Genomic DNA, 21198 nt, shown 5'->3' on the forward strand with positions numbered 1-21198 from the left:
ATGAGGTGGTCCCACGTGAGGCTCACAGTCTTCATCCCCATTTTACAGATGAGGGAACTGAGGCACAGAGAAATGAAGTGACTTGCCCACAGTCACACGGCTGACAAGGGGCAGAGTCGGGACGTGAGCTCACTGCCCGTTCTTCCCGCCTCACCTTTAGACTGTGAGCCCTGTGTGGGCAGGGACTGTGTCTGACCTGATCATATCTACCCCAGCGATTAGCAGAGTGCTTGGCGCACAGCAAGGGCTTAACAAATCCCAGAGTTGTTATTATTCTCATTTCTGGAGAGCGTGTTTCGGCAACTGCCATCCTTACAGACGGGGGGGGCTCGAGGACCTCCATTTGTTCTCTCCGCTCTCCCCCACCAGCGTTAGGGCCTCACTCTTGCTACGGAACAGAATGGGAGTGTGTGTGTGTGAGACTCGTGGACATACACAAGCAGGGCCCTCCCTCTCCCCCAAGCACACGCCTCATTTGGGTGCCCCAATATGGCCCCAGGTCAAGATTCAGGGCGTAGCGGATAGAGCACGGGCGTGGGAGTCAGACGGTTCAGCCACTTGTCTGCTGGGTGACCTTGAGCAAGTCACTTCACTTCTCTGGGCCTCAGTTCCCTCATCTGTAAAATGAGACTGGGAGCCCCATGGGGGACAGGGACTGTGTCCAACCAGATTTGCTTGTATCCACCCCAGTGCTCAGTACAGTGTCTGGCACGCAGTAAGCACTTAACAAATGACACAGTTCTTTTGAAGTTTTAGATGGCTAGGACTACCCCTGGCCCTCAGCTCCTGGACATCGCCGACCCGCCCATGCCGTTTCATTTCCAGCCCAGTGCCGGCCCGTGGGCGTCCCCCGGTGCCCCCCGCCAGGGCGGGCCGCCCGACCTCCCCCGTGGGCACCCAAACAGCCAGTCGTTAAGGCAGGCCCCGGGTCCCGGGGACGGGGGTGAGGACGGTGGTCCAAACGGGCTGGCTGATGGGCATCGGCCCCGCGTCCAGCAGTGACGCCCGGATAAAATAATGCGACGGGATTCGATTGTTCTCTAACGGGGCACTGTGTCATCGTGTCAGCGAGCGATCGAGGTTATTATGGGGCAGGGCAGGCGGGACGGTGGGGTTACTAGACTGTAGCATTTTTAGAACTACGGGGCTGACCTACTTAGACGGATTCTGGCTGGCTGGCAGCTGCCTGATGCCGCGAGTGTCCTGATAGGCCGAAGCTGTTGCTAGGGGAATTAACATGAATTTTTCCACACACACACACACACACACACACACACACTCACTCACAGAGTCGGTGGCTGAAAGATAAAAGCTGACTGAAATTACAGGGATTCGGTTTAGCATTATACAAATTTATCTCCCCCCTTTCCCCCTGCCCGTTTTTCCCCGCTTCAGGGCCGAGAAGGAGAGCGAAATGCCGTTTTTGTTTACACTTGTCCTCTGACCTATTTTTCTGGAGTCAGGAGGGAGGAGAACAGAACCCCGGAGACATTTCAGTAATCTCTGACGGTTTAGGTCATTCAAATGATGTGGCAAATGGGAAGATACTTAAGCTCAGAGATTGCTGGGAAGTAGCTACAAATGGCTTAGCCTCTTTCCTCCATGCAACCCGCCCCTGCCCCCACCCCATTCTGTTCACTAAGCTATTTTAAAGTTGGCCACGTTCCGTGTATTTAAACACCCTTTCCCTTTTGGGTAAGAACAAAACATTTATATAAATCCCACCCTCTCCAAACAGATGGGAACGGGCCATCGCTACCTTGTTTAAAATAAGACCTCCAGGATTCCAGATTTAGAATGGAAAATACATACCATCTTTTATTTTGAGATCGGCTCGAAGAGTCGGTCCAGTGTTTACGCTTCCCGGTGAACCCAGACGCCTCTCCCCCTGCACCATCTCTCCTGTCTCCTCAAACGCTGGGGACCCTGGGGTTTTTCCACCGAGGAAAGTATGCACGTTGGCTTTATCTGGAAAATGTTTTCCTCGTCGCTGACATCTGCTCCACGTGTGGGCAGCTCGTCTAATCAATTTTCGAAGATGACCTATTTTCCCTCCCCACTGTGTCCCCCAGCCCCGGTCGAGAGATCCGCAGGTGTTTCTCCTTAGCCTGTCTTCTCTCCCGACCCCCGAAGAATCAGCCCCGTGTCGTCAGCGCCCAGAAACTCTCCCGGGAGGAAAATAAAAACAATGCCCCCATCAAGGATCTCTTGATGTAATTATGAATATTTCCTCTGTTATGATCGCTAATTATAGGCGGTCTCTCGCTTGGACAACAATCCGCCCCCCAAGAGGATTCCACTTGGCTGTGTGAAGGGAGTCGCAACCCAGCGTGTTTTCCAATTATTTTCCACGACCGCAGGTTATGATGTCACAAGTAAACAAAACAGGACCTCGGCGGCTCGGGGTAGAGGGAGAAAGCCAGGTTGCAAGATGGAATCTCCCGGCCCCGGGATAAAGGACGGGATCAAACGGTGGGGGTGGAATTTTGTTTTCGCTGAGGCTCTGTGGGGAGAGTTAAATGCTTTTAAAGATAATGTAAACAGCATTCAGATCTGTCTAGACACCCAGATTTTCAGTGATCCCAGCGCTGTTCTTTCTCAGCGGAGCCTTCGGAGCAGGTATGACTCAAAAATCACAATACTCTCTGATGTCACTGGAGGGAAGGCTCCCCGCCCAGCTCCCTACCCAGCCCCTTTCCCCTTTTCCTCTTTCGCCTCCTCTCAATTTCATTATTGAACTTTCCCGTGTCGTGGCGACGGAATCTCATTGCTCCCGATGGATCGGTGCACAAAATTCAAAGGCCAGTATGTGGCATTTTAGATCCGCCAAGGGTCCTAAACCAAATAGGAATAATCGTGGTATCTCTTGAGCACTTACTCTGTCCAGGCACTGTATTAAGTGCCGGGATAGATGTGGGAAAATCGGGTCGAACACAGTCCCTGGCCCACTTGGGGCTCACAGTCCGAAAAAGGAGGGAGAAGAGTATTTGAATCCCTATCTTACAGATGACAAAACTGAGGCTCAAAGAAGATAAGAGACTTGCCCCCGGTCATGCAGCGGACCCTGCGAGCCCGTTATCGGGTAGGGATTGTCTCCATCCGTTGCCGAATTGTACTTTCCAAGCTCTTAGTACAGTGCTCTGCACGCAGTAAGCGCTCAATAAAGACGAATCGATGAATGAAGGAAGCGGTGGAGCCGGGATTAGAACCCGGGTCTTCTACCTGCCAGGCCCAGGCTCTTCCCACTAGGCCACGCCGCTGCCAAAGACACGCGGGTGGCGAACTGACTTTCCGTGTGGCCTTTGGAAGACTGGACGCGGCCTCCGTTAATTTGGACCGGCCAAGGGAAGGTGATTGTTTGGGGCCTTTCACCTGTGGCCGTCTCCCTGCACAGGTCAGGGGATGCCAATTTAAATATTCATGAACTCGGATCTGGGCCATTTATTTTAATGAGCTCCGGTGCCAGAGGTGTCCGCCCCGGGCCAAGCACGAAATAAAACATGCAAATACCATCTTTCTTGCAAAAGCACCCGTCAACTACATCACCCCTTTGACCCCACCCATCTGTACCTCCAATTTATTTGGAAGGCTCGGAATCGTCGGCATTCGTCACCAGGGCCAACGGGGGTTATTTTGAGAAGTTCCGGGACTTTCTTCAACCACCCAATCCCTTTCACGCCGTTGAGCAGAACCTCCCATGGAAAAATGGGATTCTCGGCTCTTTCCGCTCAAAACTCACCCTTGATTTTACTTCCGATTCTGTGCAGTTAAGGAGCACGGCCGTGGGAGGCAAGGGATCTGGGTTCGAATAGCCGCTCCGCCGCTCGCCTGCCGTTTGACCTTGGGGGAGTCATTTCGCTTCTCGTCACTTCACGTCTCTCTGCCTCATCTCTAAAATGGGGATTCGGTCTCTGTCCTCCCTCCTCCTTAGGCTGTGAGCCCCATGTGGGACAGGGGTTGGGTCCAACCCGATTATCTCGAATCTACCGGGGCAGATAGGATTGCTTAACGAATGCCACAACTAACGAGGAGCACTGTGGTAAGTTCTGGGGTAGGGGCACATGGAGGACTTCGGCCTCACTCCACATGTTAGAGTTTTTTAAAAAGTAGGGCTGACTGGTATTCTGGAATGTAGGGTATGCCCCTCTGCACAGACAATGGATTTGACACAGCCGGGAGCGTGGGCTTGGAAACTGCGTTTTGGTAGACGCTCAGAGCGTACGAGCCAGCTAATCCCCTCAGCTCTCTCGTCGGTGTTTACACTAGAGGCATGAACGCTGTTTGGCTCACTTCATCGTATGGCTCTGAAGAACAAATGCCTTTTCCTCGAACTCTGCAAGATGCAGTCGTTGGTTACACGATGACTTTCCCCTCAGGGACGTACGTTGGCATCACCCTCTACGATGCTGGGCAAGTTATTCGACCTCCCTGGGCCTCGGTTCTCTCATGTATTAACCGGGGATGAGAATCTTACTCTCCCTAACAATAATGGCGGTATTCGGGAAGCCGAAGTCAGAAGGTCAGGAGTTCTAACGCCGGCTCCGGCTCTCGTCCGCTGGGTGACCTTGGGAAATCACTTCACTTCTCTGTGCCTCAGTTCCCTCGTCTGTAAAACGGGGGTTAAAACTGGGAGCCCTTTGTGGGACAGGGACCGTGTCCCACCTGACGATCTTGCCCCAGCGCTTAGAACACTGTACGCTGCACTAAGCGCTGGTATTGAGCGCTGTTACAATATAACAGAGTTACTAGACGTGTTCCCTGCCCACAAGAAACTTGTGGTTTATGGGAAGAGCTTTTAGGACTTTCTCCACGTGTCACTAGACTGTAAACTCCTCATTGGTAGAGATCCATGTCTACTGAAGTCTCCCAAGTGCTCAGTATAATACTCTGCACGTGGTAGACTGTAAGCTCCTTGGGGGCAGGGATTGTTTCTACCAAATCCACTGTACTTGCCCAAATGCTTAACACAGTGCTCTGCATACAGCAGACCGGATGCCCGTAACTCTACTTTACACTCCCGAGGGCTCAGCACAGTTCTTTACAGAGCAAGTGCTCAGAAAATGCCGTCGATTGATAATTATTATTAATAAAGATAATATTAATAATGGTGGTATTTGTTAAGTACATACTATGTGCCTGGCACTGTACTAAGCACTGAGTTGGATGCAAGCAAATCAGGTTGGACTCAGTCCCTGTCCCTCATGGGCTTCAGGGTTTTCACCCCCACTTTACAGGCGAGGTAACTGAGGCACAGAGAAGCGACAGAGGACCGCCACTTGCCTGCTGCTCCGTCTTGGGCAAACCACTTACTTTTTCTATGCCTCAGTTACCTCATCTGTAAATTGGGGATTCAATGCCTGTTTTCTCTCCCCCCTAGACTGAGCCCCTTGTGAGACAGAGACTGTGTCCTACCTGATTAATATCTACCCCAGCACCTTAGAACAGTGCTTGGCACACAGTAAGCACTTAACAGATACCACAGTCATTTAATTCAATTGTGGTATTTGCTGAGCACTTACTACGTGCCAAGCACTGTACTAAGCGCTGGGGTGGATGCAAGATCACGAGGTCACACATGGGGCTCCCAGGCTAAGCAGGAGTGAGAGGAGGTATTTAATCCCCCTTTTGCAGGTGCGGGAACTGAGGCCCAGGGAAGTAAGGTGACTTGCTCAGGGTCAGGCAGCGGACAAGTGGCGGAGCCAGAACGAGAAATGGGGTCCTCCTATTCTCAGGCCCGTGCTCTATCCACTAGGCCACCTGCTTCCCTACTATCGGGACCTCACCGTGAGCCCCCCGGTTTGAGGTGTGGCTCCACTCCACCCCGATGGGAGACCGTCGAGGGGCTGCCTTGGGCCAGGTTCTCCCTTGTCACCGGTAAATACGAGCCGGTGTGGTTTTTTAGACTTGGATCGGAAGCTCGTCGAGGGCAGGCCTGCTTCTACTCCTCCCTCCGAGGCCCGCCCGGAGCCTAGACGGTCCCTGATCCCGGACTGAGCGGTGTTTGATGATCCTGGGGAGATGCGTGGTCTGGGGCCTTTTGTGAGGAGGAAAGGGCGTTTGGGTCCGGACACGTGCGAGGAGGCAACCTCGGTTTCCAGATCGGGGTGACCCTCCCCTCCCTCTCTCCCCCAGCCCCTTACCCACAGAGGATGATGGAGGGATGAACCCCGTCTCCTCCGAGCACACCCTGCCGTTTTATAGCCATCCAGCCCCACTCGCCTCATAAAACCGAGAACAAAAATAAATATTTTAACAAGGAAGAAATCCAGCCGTGACAAGCCAGGACGTAATAAAGAAAGACAAGCGATGATCCCCACCGGCCAAAAGAAAACAAGGGCTCAGATGTGGTTAGACTGAACGGATGCGGGCCTGATAAAATTCCAAAGTGAAAAAAAAAAAAAAAAGATCCAATAACAAAAATAATAATTAAAAAAAATCCTAACTCGTGTTCTCGGGAGCATCTCAGGATAATCCGAGAAGGGTAATTCGAAGCCGGTTTTCCTTTGTCCTTTCACGGATTTGAAGTTCATTTTGAAATTTCCATGGCTACGTGTCTTCTGACAGGTTCAGAAGACTCAATACGGAGCTAGGACCAGAATCGGGCCTACTGACGCTAATGTACTCGTCCAAGTGCTCCGGACAACGTTCTACACCGCTGGATGCTCAGAACAGTGGCCGTGCGAACAGGCACTCGGGACAGTCCCGTCCACCGTACACAGTAATAATAAGCGATATTTTCTACCCCTATGTGTCAAGCACTGTTCTAAGTGAAGGGATAGATAAGTGAGAAGCAGCGTGGCTCAGTGGAAATAGCCCGGGCTTGGGGGTCAGAGTTCATGGGTTCGAATCCCGGCTCTGCCACTTGTCAGCTGCGTGACTCCGGGCGAGTCACTCAACTTCTCTATGCCTCAGTGCCCTCATCTGTCAAATGGGGATTAAGACCGTGAGCCTCACGTGGGACAGCCTGATTACCCTGCGTCTATCCCAGCGCTTAGAACAGTGCTCTGCACATAGTAAGCGCTTAACAAATACCAACATTATGATATTAGTTAATCAGGCTGGATACAGACCCTGTCCCACATGGGGCTCCCATTCTACGTAAGAAAGAGAACAGAGAAGTGAAGTTCACGCAGTGGGTAAGCAGTAGGTCTGAAATTCGAACTCGGATCCTCTGGCTCCCATGACTGTGGTTCATCCGTTAGGCCACGCTGCTTCTTTTGAGCAATAGAAACTGGGAACAGTGTCCGGCTTATTCAATAATAATAATAATGTTGGTATTTGTTAAGCGCTTACTATGTGCAGAGCACTGTTCTAAGTGCTGGGGGAGATACAGGGGAATCAGGTTGTCTCACATGAGGCTAACAGTTAATCCCCGTTTTCCAGATGAGGTAACTGAGGCACAGAGAAGTTAAGTGACTTGCCCACGGTCGCACAGCTGACAAGTGGCAGAGCTGGGATTCAAGTGACCTGTGGGTTATTTTACCCAGAATCTTTGGTGGAGCTGACTCGATCCCTGTTTTCCTTGCTCCCTGAGAAAACCAGGATCTTATTAGCCCGGGTGAACGGTCGACTTCTTTCTGAGACATGACCCGCTCACCGTGCTGTAGTAACGATTTTGTAGAAAGCCCCAGTTTGGCGCTTTTCAGCTGCCCATTAAAATGACAATGTGTTTTTCTCCTCCCCTCCCTTTCCCCAGGGGTCCGTCTGGAGGAGTTTCCCTTCTCCTCCTCAAAGGAGGCCTTGTATTCAGAATCCTTCGGAGGAGAGGGGCTGGCTTAACTCAAATATTTTCAATCCTTTTAATAACCAGCGTTCACAAAGTGCAGTTAATCAAGGGCCAGCATTTCTGCTCCTTCAGGAGGAGTAATCGATTGATGGGATTTATTGAGCGCTTACAATGTGCAGAGCCCTGTGCTAAGCATGTGGGAAAGTACAGTACAACAGATTTAGCAGATACGTTCCCTGCCCCCAATAATAATAATAACGTTGGTATTTGTTAAGCGCTTACTATGTGCAGAGCACTGTTCTAAGCGCTGGGGTAGATACAGGGTCATCAGGTTGTCCCACGTGGGACTCACAGTTTGAATCCCCATTTTCCAGATGAGGTAACTGAGGCCCAGAGAAGCGAAGTGACTCGCCCACAGTCACCCAGCTGCCAAGTGGCGGAGCCGGGATTCGAACCCATGACCTCTGACTCCCAAGACCGGGCTCTTTCCACCGAGCCACGCTGATCTTACAGCCTAGAGGGGGAGACAGACATTAATATTATTAACTCATTTATATTATATAATTTAAAGATAAGGACCTAGCTGCTGAAGGGGTTGGGGGTGTGGTGAGTATCAAATAATAATGTTGGTATTTGTTAAGCTCTTACTATGTGCAGAGCACTGTTCTAAGCGCTCGGGTAGATACAGGGCAATCAGGTTGTCCCACTTGAGGCTCCCAGTTAATCCCCATTTTACAGATGAGGGAACTGAGGCCCAGAGAAGTGAAGTGACTCGCCCACGGTCACACAGCTGACGAGTGGCGGAGCCGGGAGTCCAACCCATGACCTCTGACTCCGAAGCCCGGGCTCTTTCCACTGAGCCACGCTGCTTATGTCCAAAGGTCACAGGTCCGAGGGCAAGGGCACAGTGCTTGGCACCGAGTGAGTTTCCACTACTTTCTGTTTGAAATAGATTGCTGGCAGATTTGGGCTGGATTCTAGTCTGGGGTCATCTCGACTGTGGGTCACACATACGTGCATATGGAAAACTTGCAGCTTTAGAGAATAACTCAATCGGTGCCCCTTTTAAGTCATTTATTGGCTCCAGCTGCCTCCATGACCACGGCAGATTTCTTTTCATTAGCCTGACCCATGTGAAAGCCATTTGGGTTATTGCGAGAATCCTAGCCCAATCACAAGCCACTCTGCTGGAAAGGGGGGTCACTTCCTAGCCTTCTTTGCGATGCAATTCCTCCTGAATCTAGGCCTTAGCCTGTGACTGGGAGGATTCCGATGGCATGGGTTCGAATCCCGTCTCTGCCACTTGTCAGCTGTGTGACTGTGGGCAAGTCACTTCTCTGGGCCTCAGTTCCCTCATCTGTAAAATGGGGATTAAGACTGTGAGCCTCGCGTGGGACAAGCCGATGACCCTGTATCTACCCCAGCGCTTAGAACAGTGCTCTGCACCTAGGAAGCGCTTAGCAAATACCAACGTTATTATTATTATGGGGACGAGTCTTTCCTAGCTCGGAGAGCACAGACATACATTCTTCTGAGTGTGTCACATAATTTAAACCCAGCGATGTCTATGCCATCATACAGGACTTGGGGAGGAAATCCACCAAAACCCAGACAGAGCAGCACCGGGTAACTACTGCTCCTCTCCTCCTATTATTTATTACCCTATTTATTTTCTTAATGAGGTGTACATCTCCTTGATTCTATCTATCTTGATGATGCGGTTTTGTTTTGTTCTGTTTCGCTTTGCTCTCCGTGTCCCCGTTTAGACCGTGAGCCGGTCATTGGGCAGAGATCGTCTCTCCCTGTTGCCGAGTTGTCCATTCCAAGCGCTTAGTACAGTGCTCTGCACATAGTAAGCGCTCAGAAAATACTATTGGACGAATAAACGAAATAAGGTCTCCTTCCTGGAACTTTTTCTGCTCCAGGGTCCTTTCTCCGAGAAATGTTTATTAACTTGTTAGAACGATTGTTATCGTGGCTTGTTTATTGTAATAATCGGTGGTTTGTTTATGGTCTCATTGTTCTCTTGGTGTGTTCAATTTGTAATTTCTTGTAAAACGTCACTCTTGCCGTTCTCTGGATCAGTCTCCCCCCCCCCCCCCCACTTAGACTGTGAGCCGGGGGTGAAACAGAGACCGTGTTCAATCTTATTATTTTGTACTGACCCCAGAGGTACTAAAAGCTTAGTAAATACCTAAAACAACTAAGTCAGTCATTGCTAGAAAATCAAGAAGCAGTGAAAAGCAGCATGAACTAGTGGATAGAGCCTAGGCCTGGGAGGCAGGAGGACCTGGATTCTAACCCCACCGCTCCACCTCTCGTCTGCTGGGTGACCCTGGACAACTCACTCAGCTTTTCTGTGCTTCAGTTACCCCATCCGTAAAAGGGGGATTAAGATCGTGAGCCCCATCTGGGACATGGGCTGGGTTGAGCCTGATTAGCTTGCATCTACTCCAGTGCCTAGAAGAATGCTTGGCACAGAGTAAGCAGTTCACAAACACCACAAACCAACCAAGAGAAGGGAATCGAGTGGTTTGGGGGGAGCAGTAACTCAATCACCACCACGGGGGTTATGAGCTCATAAGTAGCTGCTCGACAGCCCCTAAAGATGTAAGATAGTTGCTACGCTCCCATAGCAACCAGGTAACTTTAGGCACAGGATGGGAGGGAGCCGGTTTTTCCTCACAGTGACTCCCGAGGCCTCTCCGAGTCAATCAAACATTCATTCAATTGTATTTATTGAGTGCTCACCGTGTGCCAAGCACTGTAGTGAGCGAGTGGGAAAGAACAATGTAACAGACACATTCCCTGACCACAACGAGCTTCCAATCTAGAGGGGGAGGTGGACATTGATATAAATAAATTACAGATAATAATGTTGGTATTTGTTAAGCGCTTACTATGTGCAGAGCACTGCTCTAAGCGCTGGGGGAGATACGGGGGAATCAGGTTGTCCCACGGGAGGCTCACGGTTAATCCCCCTTTTACAGATAAGGGAACTGAGGCCCAGAGAAGTGAAGTGACTTGCCCACAGTCACACAGCTGGCAAGTGACAGAGCCGGGATTCGAACCCATGACCTCTGACTCCGAAGCCCGGACTCTTTCCACTGAGCCACGCCGCTTCCCCTTAAGATATGTACTTAAGTGCTATGGGGTTGGGATGGTGGATGAGTAAAGGGAGAAAGAGTGACTCGGAAGGGAGTGGGAACGGCGGGAAAGAGGGCTTAGGCGGGGAAGGCCTCTTGGAGGAAGTGTGCCTTCCATAAGGCTTTGAAGGTGGGGAGAGTCATCATCTGTTGTGTATTAATGACGTTGGTATTTGTTAAGCGCTTACTATGTGCACAGCACTGTTCTAAGCGCTGGGGTAGATACAGGGGAATCACAGTGTCCCACGCGAGGCTCACAATCTTAATCCCCATTTTACAGATGAGGTCACGGAGGCACAGAGAAGTTAAGTGACTTGCCCACAGTCACGCAGCTGACAAGCGGCAGAGCAGGAATTCGAACCCATGTCCTCTGACTCCCAAGCCCGGGCTCTTTCCACTGAGCCATAAGGCTCATATCCGTCAGTGGCGTCGGTGCAGAGCACTGTACTAAGCGTATTACATGCCGAGAGCCCCTGCTGGACAGGGACTGTGTCCCAACTGATGATCTTGTACCTGAGTGCTTAGAACAGTGCTTGGCACAAAGCGAATGCTTAACAAATATAATTATATAATTTCTGTACACAGTGGCTGCTCAGAACAGCGTTCTGCACCCGCTTATAGTAATAACAATGATAGCATTTGTTAATCAGTGGTACTTACTGCGTGCAAAGCTTTGTACTAAGCACTGGGGAGAGTATTGCAAGAACTTACTCTCAGCCACCGATTTGTTCAGTCGTATTTACTGAGCGCTTACTGTGTTGCAGAGCACTGACGGATCGATTAGCGAGGGAGTGCGTTCTAGCCATCTCCCCAGGCTCTGAGGTTCTGTTTCGCCAAACCGCTCACCCCTCGGCCTCTAAACCGCGGCTCTTCAACTCGCAGGCCGTGAGAGAGTGGGCCAGGCGATTGGGAGAAACGTTTCGTCTAGCGAGGGTGAGGGAGGCGTGGGCAAGACGGAGGAGACAGGTGACTAATGAAGGAAATATTTATTTTGATTGGAGAATCAGGGGTTTGGTCAGGTCTCCCGACCACACAAAAGCTGCTTGTTACATGAAAACCCTGATGGAGCCACAAGGCATGAGGTGTCACTAGGTTGTGGACAGGGACTTTCTCTGAGAGGAAAATTCTCTTCCCACAGTCCATTAAAGAACCCAGAAGCAGTCAGAGAATCCACCCTCCCTCAATCCCCCAAACTCCCTTGGGTTTGGAAGAGTCTACCGCAGCTTTTTGTTTTTTTCACGTATTTCATTCATTCATATTTATTAAGTGCTTACCGTGTGCAGAATGCTGTACTAAGCACTTGAAAGGAACAATTCAGCCACAGAGAGAGACAGTCGCTACCCAACGATGGGCTCACCGTCTAGAAGCGGGGGAGACAGACAACGAAACCAAGTATTTAAGTGCTTACTATGTGTCAGACGCTGTACTGAGCTCTTGGGTAGACACAAGATAATCCGCTTGGACACGGTCCCTGTGCCTCATAGGGCTCACACACTTAATCCCTATTTTATAGGGATAAATCCTCAACTAGGGGTATGTACGAAAGTGTTGTGGGACTGAGGGCGGCGTGAATATCGAGGCTTTAAAGGGTACAGATCCAAGTGCGGAGCTGACGCAGAAGGGCGAGAGAGATGAGGAAGTGAGGATCAGTCAGGGAAGACCTCCTGGAGGAGATGTAATTTTAATAAGGTTTTGAGGGCAGGGAGCGTGGAACGGGGGAAGGGAATTCCAGGCCAGAGGGAGCATGTGGGCAAGAGATCAGAGGTGAGGTGAATGAGATGGAGGTAGAGCGAAGGAAGGACTTGAGTGGGGAGAAACAGGAGGCAGAGAGGTCAGCAAAGGGGTAAATGCAGAAGCCCGCAGGATATGAGAAGTGCTTGGATCAGCATAGTAGCTGATCCAGAGCCTCAAATATTCCATGAACTTCCTGATGAAGACATCCCTCTAGACTCCAAGCTCCTTGTGGGCAGGGAATGTATCGACTAACTCCGTTTATTGTACTCTCCCAAGCACTTAGGGTAAGTGCTCAACAAATACCATCGTTTGAGTAGAATTATGATCCTAACCGTTATGAATTGTAAACATTTGGGGGAATATCTAGTCCAAAAAACCCCCCAAACTCTCCAAAGAATGAACTCTCAACCGTCTGCTACAAGAAAGTTAAAATTTACAACATTATAAGGTCCTCGCTGTAAACGTTTTGAAGGCAGGGATCATGTCTACCTACTCTATTGTATTCCCCCAAGCAATCTGAACACTCCAAGCACTCAATAAAGATCACTGATTGATTAAGGGCTTTTACCCCCTTCAGTGAGTGAAGAATCCAGACATCTAATTAATTATGAACACGATCGTTTCTCCCCGTTCTTCCTCGAAAAGAGATGATGAGAGCAGCCACTGCCTTATCATCAGAGTGTGTCGTCCTGTGTATATATTTATTTGCTACTTAGGGAAATAATAGATGTAGGAAAACACCACTGCAGTTAAGAGCTCAGAGGGCTTTGGATATTGATGGGGTGCATAAAGAAAAGATATGCAATCACAGGTTAAAAAGACCTTCATTGGGTTTAAGTGATTCTCAGTGGTAAAGTGGTTGAGCGTCTATATAGATCTACACACCGTGGAATTACGCTTCCTCTGACTGAGCTGTGGGTCTGAGAGGTTTCAGGATTTTGCTCAATCAGAAAGTGAGAAAAAAAACTGGATCTCACACACACACACACGCACATATTTATATGTAGCACTTTATGTACTTATGTCTACATCTCTCTATCAGTCAACCAGTCGGTAGACCAGTCGGGCTACTGATCTATCATTTGATTTATCTATCAGTTGTATTTATTTAGCACTTATCATGTGCAGAGTACCATATTAAAGCTCTTTGGAGGGTACGATCTAACAGAATTCGCAGACACGTTCCCTGCCCGTAACAAGCTTACAGTTCAGAGGAGGAGACAGACATTAATCTATCAGTCACTTGATCTCTCGATATACCAGTCAGTGGTATTTATTGAGCACTTACACTGTGCAGAGCACTCTATTAAGTGCTTGGGAGGGTACAGAACAGCAGAATGAGCAGATGTGTTTCCCACCCACAACAAGCTTGCAGTCTAGAGGGGGAGGCAAATATCAGCCAATCTTTATCAGACATGTGTACTTTGTACTCCAAGATGACGCTGATGGTGAAGTGTGTGTGTGAGAGAGAGAGAGGGACTGAAAAAGACAACCGTATTTTCTGCTCACAAAGATTGTGCTCTCATGCTCGTTTTCAGTGTCCGGCGGTGTTTTTGCTTTTTCCTTCTTGTCTCGGAATCGCGTGATGCAGCTTGAGCTCGAAAGAGTCTCTCCTTTCAGGATTGCTTTACTCCATGCTGGCCCTTCTGAGGCAGCCGACTCCCAGATTTCAGTTATTCATTCATTCACTGGTATTTGTCGAGAGCTTACTGTGTGCAGATCGCTGTGCTAAACCCATGGGAAAGTATAATGTAACAAGTATAATATAAAATATAATATAACAATCATTCCCCACCCACAGTGAGCTCACGGTCTAGGATACAGCACTGCTGAACCCTTTGAATGTCTCCTCTATTCTCCTCACTTGCCCAATTTCAGATTGCCATATCTAAGTTTTTTTTATGGTATTAAGTGCTCACTATGTGCCAGGCACTGTTCTAAGCCTTGGGTTAGATACATGGTAATCAGGCTGGACACAGTCCACGTCCCACATGGAGCTCACAGTCTTAACCCCCATTTTTTACAGATGAGGCAACTGAGGGACAGAGAAGTGAAGTGACTTACCCAGTGTCATACAGCAGACAAGTGGCAGAGCTGGCACTAAAACCCAGGTCCTTCTGACTCCCAGGCCTGTGCTCTATCATTCATTCATTCATTCAATTGTATTTATTGAGCCCTTACTGTTGGCAAAGTGCTGTACTAAGCGCTTGGGAAAGTACAACACAACTAGGCCACGCTGCTTCTAAATGACTTGGGCACTTTGCTGTATCTACTATCCATCTTTCCCACTGGTTTAGTGTGGAGAACTTAGCTTCGGTGCTGGAAGATTGGCTTCTAGACACACATTCAGGTTCTCGAGACTTATCATCAGCCAGGCATGTTACAGTCATGTAACTGTTGTAGTGATGCAGGGAAGGAACATCCTCCTCCTTCATCCCCGGCCGAACACCTCTCTCCCCGCATTTAAACCCTTACTAAAATCATATCTCCTCCAAGAGGCCAGCCCTGACTGAGCCCACATATTTCCCCTACTCTCTTCCCCTTTGCCTACATCCTTTGATTTGTACCCTTTAATCACTTGTAATTCCCCTCACCCTCATCTCCACAGTACTTATGTACATATCAGTAATTGGTTTTAATGTCTGCCGCCCCTCCGTAGACCGTAAACTTGTGGGCAGGGATTACGTCTACCAATTCTATTGTAATGCACTTCCCTAAGTTCTTAGTACAGGGCTCTCCACACGGTAAACCCTCCAAAAATAACCGTACGGTTACCACGATGAGAGAGGAGGATAAAGTCAAAAGGAGAGAGTTCTGGAGCGAAAGGGACTTTGAAGTCATTCGGATTGGATGAGCCAATATCGCCATGATACATCAGAAGGGCAATCTTTGATTGTGAGGCCCCCGTGGGACAGGGACTGTGTCCAACCTCATCACCTTTTACCTACCTCACCGCTCAGCAATGTGCTTGCCGTATAATGAGTGCTTTATGTATACACAGTCACAATAAATACCACATTTATAGAACAATGAGGCATCTGTGAATTTTCAGCTGCTTCGAATTCCTGACTATTTTAATCACCGCCCGGAATGGTCAGGTGAGATGCGTGAGCTGTAACTTCTAAGATCCCCTTGTGGCCCTCAAAAATTAGTGACACTGCTAATGAATGGGGAAATGATCTCATGTTAAATGGCCCGGGAGTAGAGTTTAATTTCATTCATATTTTCCTTTCATCAGGCAGTATGCAATATACAGTTTGTCAGACAAGAAGCATCTCACAAGGAAAGTAAGGAGATATAAAGGAAGACGTCTCTTTGCAGGGGTTTTGGCCACTGGTCTTTCAAGAACCGTGAGCCATGTGCTCCTGTGAGATAAAATATATTTCACTTGACTGCCTCCTCCTCTGCATCTTGGTCATGTCTTCACCCCCTGTTTGATGTAAGCCCTGAGGCAGGCATTATCTCCTTTGCCAGAGCATCCTGTGGTGTTATGTTACCTAAATGAATAGAAACCGTTAGTAGAGAAATATACTGATTATCTGATCTGTTTACATAACTATGCTCTAGTCATCAGCTCGGCCGATGTGTCCCCTGTACGAATTGGGCCTTAGAGATCCCTCTCGGGAAATGCCACGAAGTGTGGATTTTGGATCATGAAAACATCGCTGGGGGGGGCGGTCTCCGTGACTCTCACACCCTCAGATTCAGGCTCCTCTCCGGTAGCGTCACCTCCAAACTGAAGAAGCTACTCTGATTTTGAGAATAGAGAAGCAGCATGGCCAAGTAGGCGAGAGCACAGGCCTGGGAGTTGGAAGGACCTGGGTTCTAATCCTAGCTCCACCACTTTGCTGCGTGACCTAGGGCAAGTCAATTAACCTCTCCATTGCCTCTTCTGTAAAATGGAGAGTAAGACTACGAGCCCCATGAGGGACATGGATTGTGTCCACCTGATTAGGTGGCATCTACCCCACGGCTTAGTACAGTGCTTGGTATATAGTAAGCGCTTAACAAATAGCGTTGTTATTATCATCATCATCATGAGAAGGTCATTAATAACTCAGGCTCCCCAGAACATCAGGCCAAAAATTCCAACAAGCAGATTCCTTAGGGACGACCTTTGGATTTGGCATGCGGTCACAGTTCTGAGGTGTCTCTCTTCACATTGTCCTGTTGGCTTCTGCCTTGGTAGATCCTACTGGAAACTGCCAGCATGTAAAATCGGGGCCAATCTCAAACAGTGATGACCTCTGTGAAAGTCCAAGCCAAAAAACATAGTCCAGAGACTTGGCAGTGGCTCTTTTGGCAGCTGTTAAAGCTCTAACTTGTCAAAATGTGGCCCCTTACCTCACGGGCTGAGGAGTGGAGTCTGAACCTTTAGTGAGTAGGTTGGAAAAGTGCCTTGAGCTACTCAGATTAAAGGGGTTGGAAGATTTCATTCAACCGATAGTATTCATTGAGCACTGACTCAATGCAGAATGCGGCTTGGGAGAGGACGATAGATTTAGTAGACCCGATCCCTGCCTTCGAGGAGCTTCCAGTGTATTGGGGGAGAGAGGCAACAAAAGAAATTAAAGGTAGGGGGAAGCTTTGTGCATCAGGGCGATCGCGGGTAGAAGAGGGTTGGATGATTAGGCAAGTGCTTACAGGGAGGCGTGGTAGGGGAAAAAATAAGGTGGGGTGATGAGAGAGTATTCAGGGAAGGCCTCCTGGAGGAGATGTGATTTTGGTAGCATTTTCAAGATGGGAGAGCAGAGGTCTGTGGGATGGGAAATCGCTTAACCACTTAACCTCTGTGGGCCTCAGATTCCTCATCCGTATAATGGGGATGATAATATCTGCCTCAAACGACCTCTTAGGGATGTTGGGAGGGCAGACGATCTAAGCAAAGTCAGATTCACTTGGGAACAAATACAAATGTTCTCCGGATTTGAGATACTATGATTGCGGTGGTGGTTACAGTTATAGCCAAGCCAAACTCTGAAGTCTGGTTTATTGTACTCCCCGAAGCACTTAGTACAGTGCTCTGCACTCAGGGAGCACCCAGAAGCAGCGTGGCTCAGTGGAAAGAGCCCGGGCTTGCGAGTCAGAGGTCATGGGTTCTAATCCCGGTTCTGCCACTTGTCAGCTGTGTGACTGTGGGCAAGTCACTTAACTTCTCTGTGCCTCAGTTCCCTCATCTGTAAAATGGGCATTAAGACTGTGAGCCCCACGTGGGACAACCTGATTCCCCTGTCTACTCCAGCGCTTAGAACAGTGCTCGGCACATAGCAAGCGCTTAACAAATACCAACATTGTTATTATTATTATTAAATAGGATGGATTGATTGATTCTATTTATTGCCTCTGTTCTTGTCTGTCCGTCTCCCCCGATTAGACCGTAAGCCCGTCAAAGGGCAGGGACTGTCTCTGTTACCGACTTGTTCATCCCAAGCGCTTAGTACAGTGCTCTGCATATAGTAAGCGCTCAATAAATACTATTGAATGAATGAATTGATTGATTTAGGAAGTTTAGTTAGCAATCAGAGCCGTGAGAGGAACATCGTGTGGTGTTTGGCCTTGGCTTTGAAGGCTAAAGATCTAGATAACGTTGGGTCTTCCCCAGTTTTTGATGATCTTAGTCTCCTGGATTATGCAGCTCAGGGCCTGATTTCTGAGACCAGTCAACCTGTCCCTGTTGACCCTCATGTCAATCAATCAATCTTAGAGAAGCAGCATGGCCTAACGGATAGAGTACGGGCCTGGCAGTCAGAAGGACCTGCTCCTCCACTTGTCTGCTGGATGACCTTGGGGAAGTCATTTCACTTCTCTGGACCTCAGTTACCTCATCTGTAAAATGGGGATTAAGACTGTGAGCCCCACGTGGGACATAGATTGTCTGACCTGACTGCCTCGTCTCTACCTCAGCACTTAGAACAACTCCTGGCACATAGTAAGCGCTAACAAATACCATTTAAAAAATGGTACTTACTGAGCACTTCCTGAGCACTTTTCTTAGCACTTGGGAGAATCCAGTGCAGGTCAGAAAAAGGAGAAGCATGCATTGGACCTTTTTTTTTTTTTTATGACAGGAAAACATTACCAGCACAAAGATGTCATCTTCTAAGCCTCATTCTTTGGCTTTCAAAATGCCCTTCCAGTGACTCCAGCTGACCTATTGCTCGATTCCCAAATCCAAAGAAAATAAATCTTAAGCAGATGCCCGGTTGTATTACCAACAAGACCGCGTATTTGTTTTCGGAAGGCCCGGCTACCGTATATTGTTTAAAGTAAAGGTTACATGTGTTTCTTTATTCTTGTCAGTTCAGATCCTGCTTGTTGACAGGGAGTCTGAAATGGTGTTTTACTCTTTCCACGAGGCCGGGGGTTGGAGGGGTGTCTTAAAGGCGAGGGCTGCAAGTGCAAAAAAAAAAAAAAAGAAGGGATATGCTGTTCCCCAATGGCTTATTACAGTTCCATTTGCAATTCATATCAGTTCTAAATTGACTGAAATTTTTAAACACATAGCAGGCAGTTTAAACTAATGATTGTCTGGAGGTTCACATCTGACATGAACTAAGCTTCTGTTCAAAACAAATTGCAAATAATTCCTCCCTTAGAGTCAAAATGTCACTTTTTAAACTGTGCGTGGTTGCCAGATTTTGTCAGCTACATTAAAAAAAGAGAGAGAGAGAGAAAATTCTCTCTTGGAGCGCGTGTTCTAATTCGAAAGGACCGAGTGGCACCATTTTTCCTATTAAGAAAGAAATGCACGGATCTCTGCATCGGTCATAGATTCACTAGAAAATAAAAAAAAAAAACCCTCTTTTTTTCCCCTTCAAAAATCCTAATTGTAAAGTAAAAGGCCCGTGGGGCAGTAGCAGGCCCCGGTTGCCTAGCAACCACCAGCAGGTAGCTGAACTTCCCGGCAGATGTCCTGATTCTTTCCGACGAACCTTCTTTCCTTTTCCCTTTTGGGCTCTTCCTCCTCCAGCCTGTGGGCCGGCGGCTTTCTCTGGGGTCCTTCAGAGGAGGCGGAGACACCCGCTCCCTCAGATTCGGCGGGGAAGGCAGCCGGGAATGGGTGGAAAGGGTCAAGATGGCCACCTCCGTCTCTACCTCTCCCCCGCAGCCCAGGAGATGTGAAAAAAGCGACCCTACCAATTCCTTCCCCTCTCAGGATTGCACCTGGAGAGTTTCCCGGTCTCTACCAGCCTCAGCAATGGAAGGGAGAATCAAGTAGAGGCATACCTATTCCATTCCTAGCTTGGGCAGTGGCCAGTGAGTGGAAGGCCGTCTGTCACAAGTCAAAACTCACCTGCTCTGGGCAGCGGCTTGGGAGAGAGTCGAGGGTGGAGACTCAATTTTCCTGGGCGAAAGGCCACTCCTGGATTTTGACCACGAAAACTCTACAGATCCACTACCAGAATGATTACTGGTGGAGGTGGGGCTCTCTGGGAGAGATGTGTCTGTGGGTTGGAAACGACTCAGTGACGTAATTCAAGACCAATTCCTTCTCGTGGCTCCTTGGGGTTATGCAGAGCTGCCGGTCAACAGGCGGTAGCCCAGATAATAGCAATAATAATAATGGTATTTGTTGAGTGCTTATTATGTGCCAGTCACTTTTCTAAGCGCTGGGGCAGATACAAGAGAGTTGGGTTGGACACAGTCCCTGTAACACAGAGGGCTCACAGTCTTAATCTCCACTTTTTACCGATGAGGGAAATGAGGCACAGAGAAGTGAAGTGACTTACCCGAGGTCACACAGCAGACAAGTGGCAGATCTGGGATTAGAATCCATGACCCTCTGGCTCCCAGGCCTGTGCTCTATCCACCAGGCCATGCTGCTTCCCGGGTAGCCCCCTCGGTAGCCCCCTCCATCTTTGCAGCCCACCATAACTGGCTCCTGTCACGATCCCCTCTGAGTCCGACCCCTTCATGAGACACTTTTTCCTAGGTGCTTCTTTGATGAGAGAAGCAGTGTGGCTTAGCGGATAGAGCGTGGGTCTGCGAGTCAGAAGGACCTGGGTTCTATCCCCAGCTCTGCCATATATATTTGCAGTGTGACCCTGGACAAGTCACTTCACTTCTCTGGGCCCCAGTTACCTCATCTGTAAAATGGGGATTAAGACTGTGAGCCCCATGTGAGGTAGGGACCGTATCCAACCTGACTTTGTATCTACCCCAGTGCTTAGAACAGTGCCTGGCACATAGTAAGTGCTTAAGTGCCATAATAATCATATTCATTATTATAATTATTATTATTATTAAACGTTCACTGTGGGCAGCTCAGACTCAGCAGGCAGGGGTGGCTGATGATGACTTTGGGTTCCAGAACCAGAAGAGTATGAGGCGGCAGGAACCTCGGGGTCTGGGAATCTGAGATGGGACCACCGCACAGCTCTGGGGCAGTTATGAGGGTCTTACCCCCTCTTCCCACTCCTGACAAATGCTCTAGATTAAGGCCAACTTCACTTAGTTCAGTGCCTGGCACATAGTAAGCACTCAACAAATACCAATATTATTATTATTATTATAAAGCAGTGCCCACGTCATGATATTATGTTGTGTACCCTTGCACCTCCGTTTCCTCATCTGTAGAATGGGGTTTAAATG

The 21198-nt window shown here is 48.8% G+C and overlaps 1 long non-coding RNA gene and 1 other non-coding gene across 2 annotated transcripts; both read left to right on the top strand.

The window, feature by feature from the left end:
* The first annotated feature begins 671 nt into the window (after positions 1 to 671).
* Positions 672 to 6741, top strand: LOC120638110. The gene is made up of 2 exons (XR_005659595.1): positions 672 to 2619; positions 6565 to 6741. It is a non-coding gene; the product is annotated as an uncharacterized LOC120638110 (long non-coding RNA).
* A 13011-nt stretch (positions 6742 to 19752) lies between these two features.
* LOC114807503 lies at positions 19753 to 19890 on the top strand. Its single transcript, XR_003755564.1, has one exon. It is a non-coding gene; the product is annotated as a small nucleolar RNA SNORA7 (small nucleolar RNA).
* The last annotated feature ends 1308 nt before the right edge of the window (positions 19891 to 21198 follow it).

This window comes from Ornithorhynchus anatinus, chromosome X2 (genome assembly GCF_004115215.2).
Source record: "Ornithorhynchus anatinus isolate Pmale09 chromosome X2, mOrnAna1.pri.v4, whole genome shotgun sequence".
NCBI classification, from domain to species: domain Eukaryota; kingdom Metazoa; phylum Chordata; class Mammalia; order Monotremata; family Ornithorhynchidae; genus Ornithorhynchus; species Ornithorhynchus anatinus.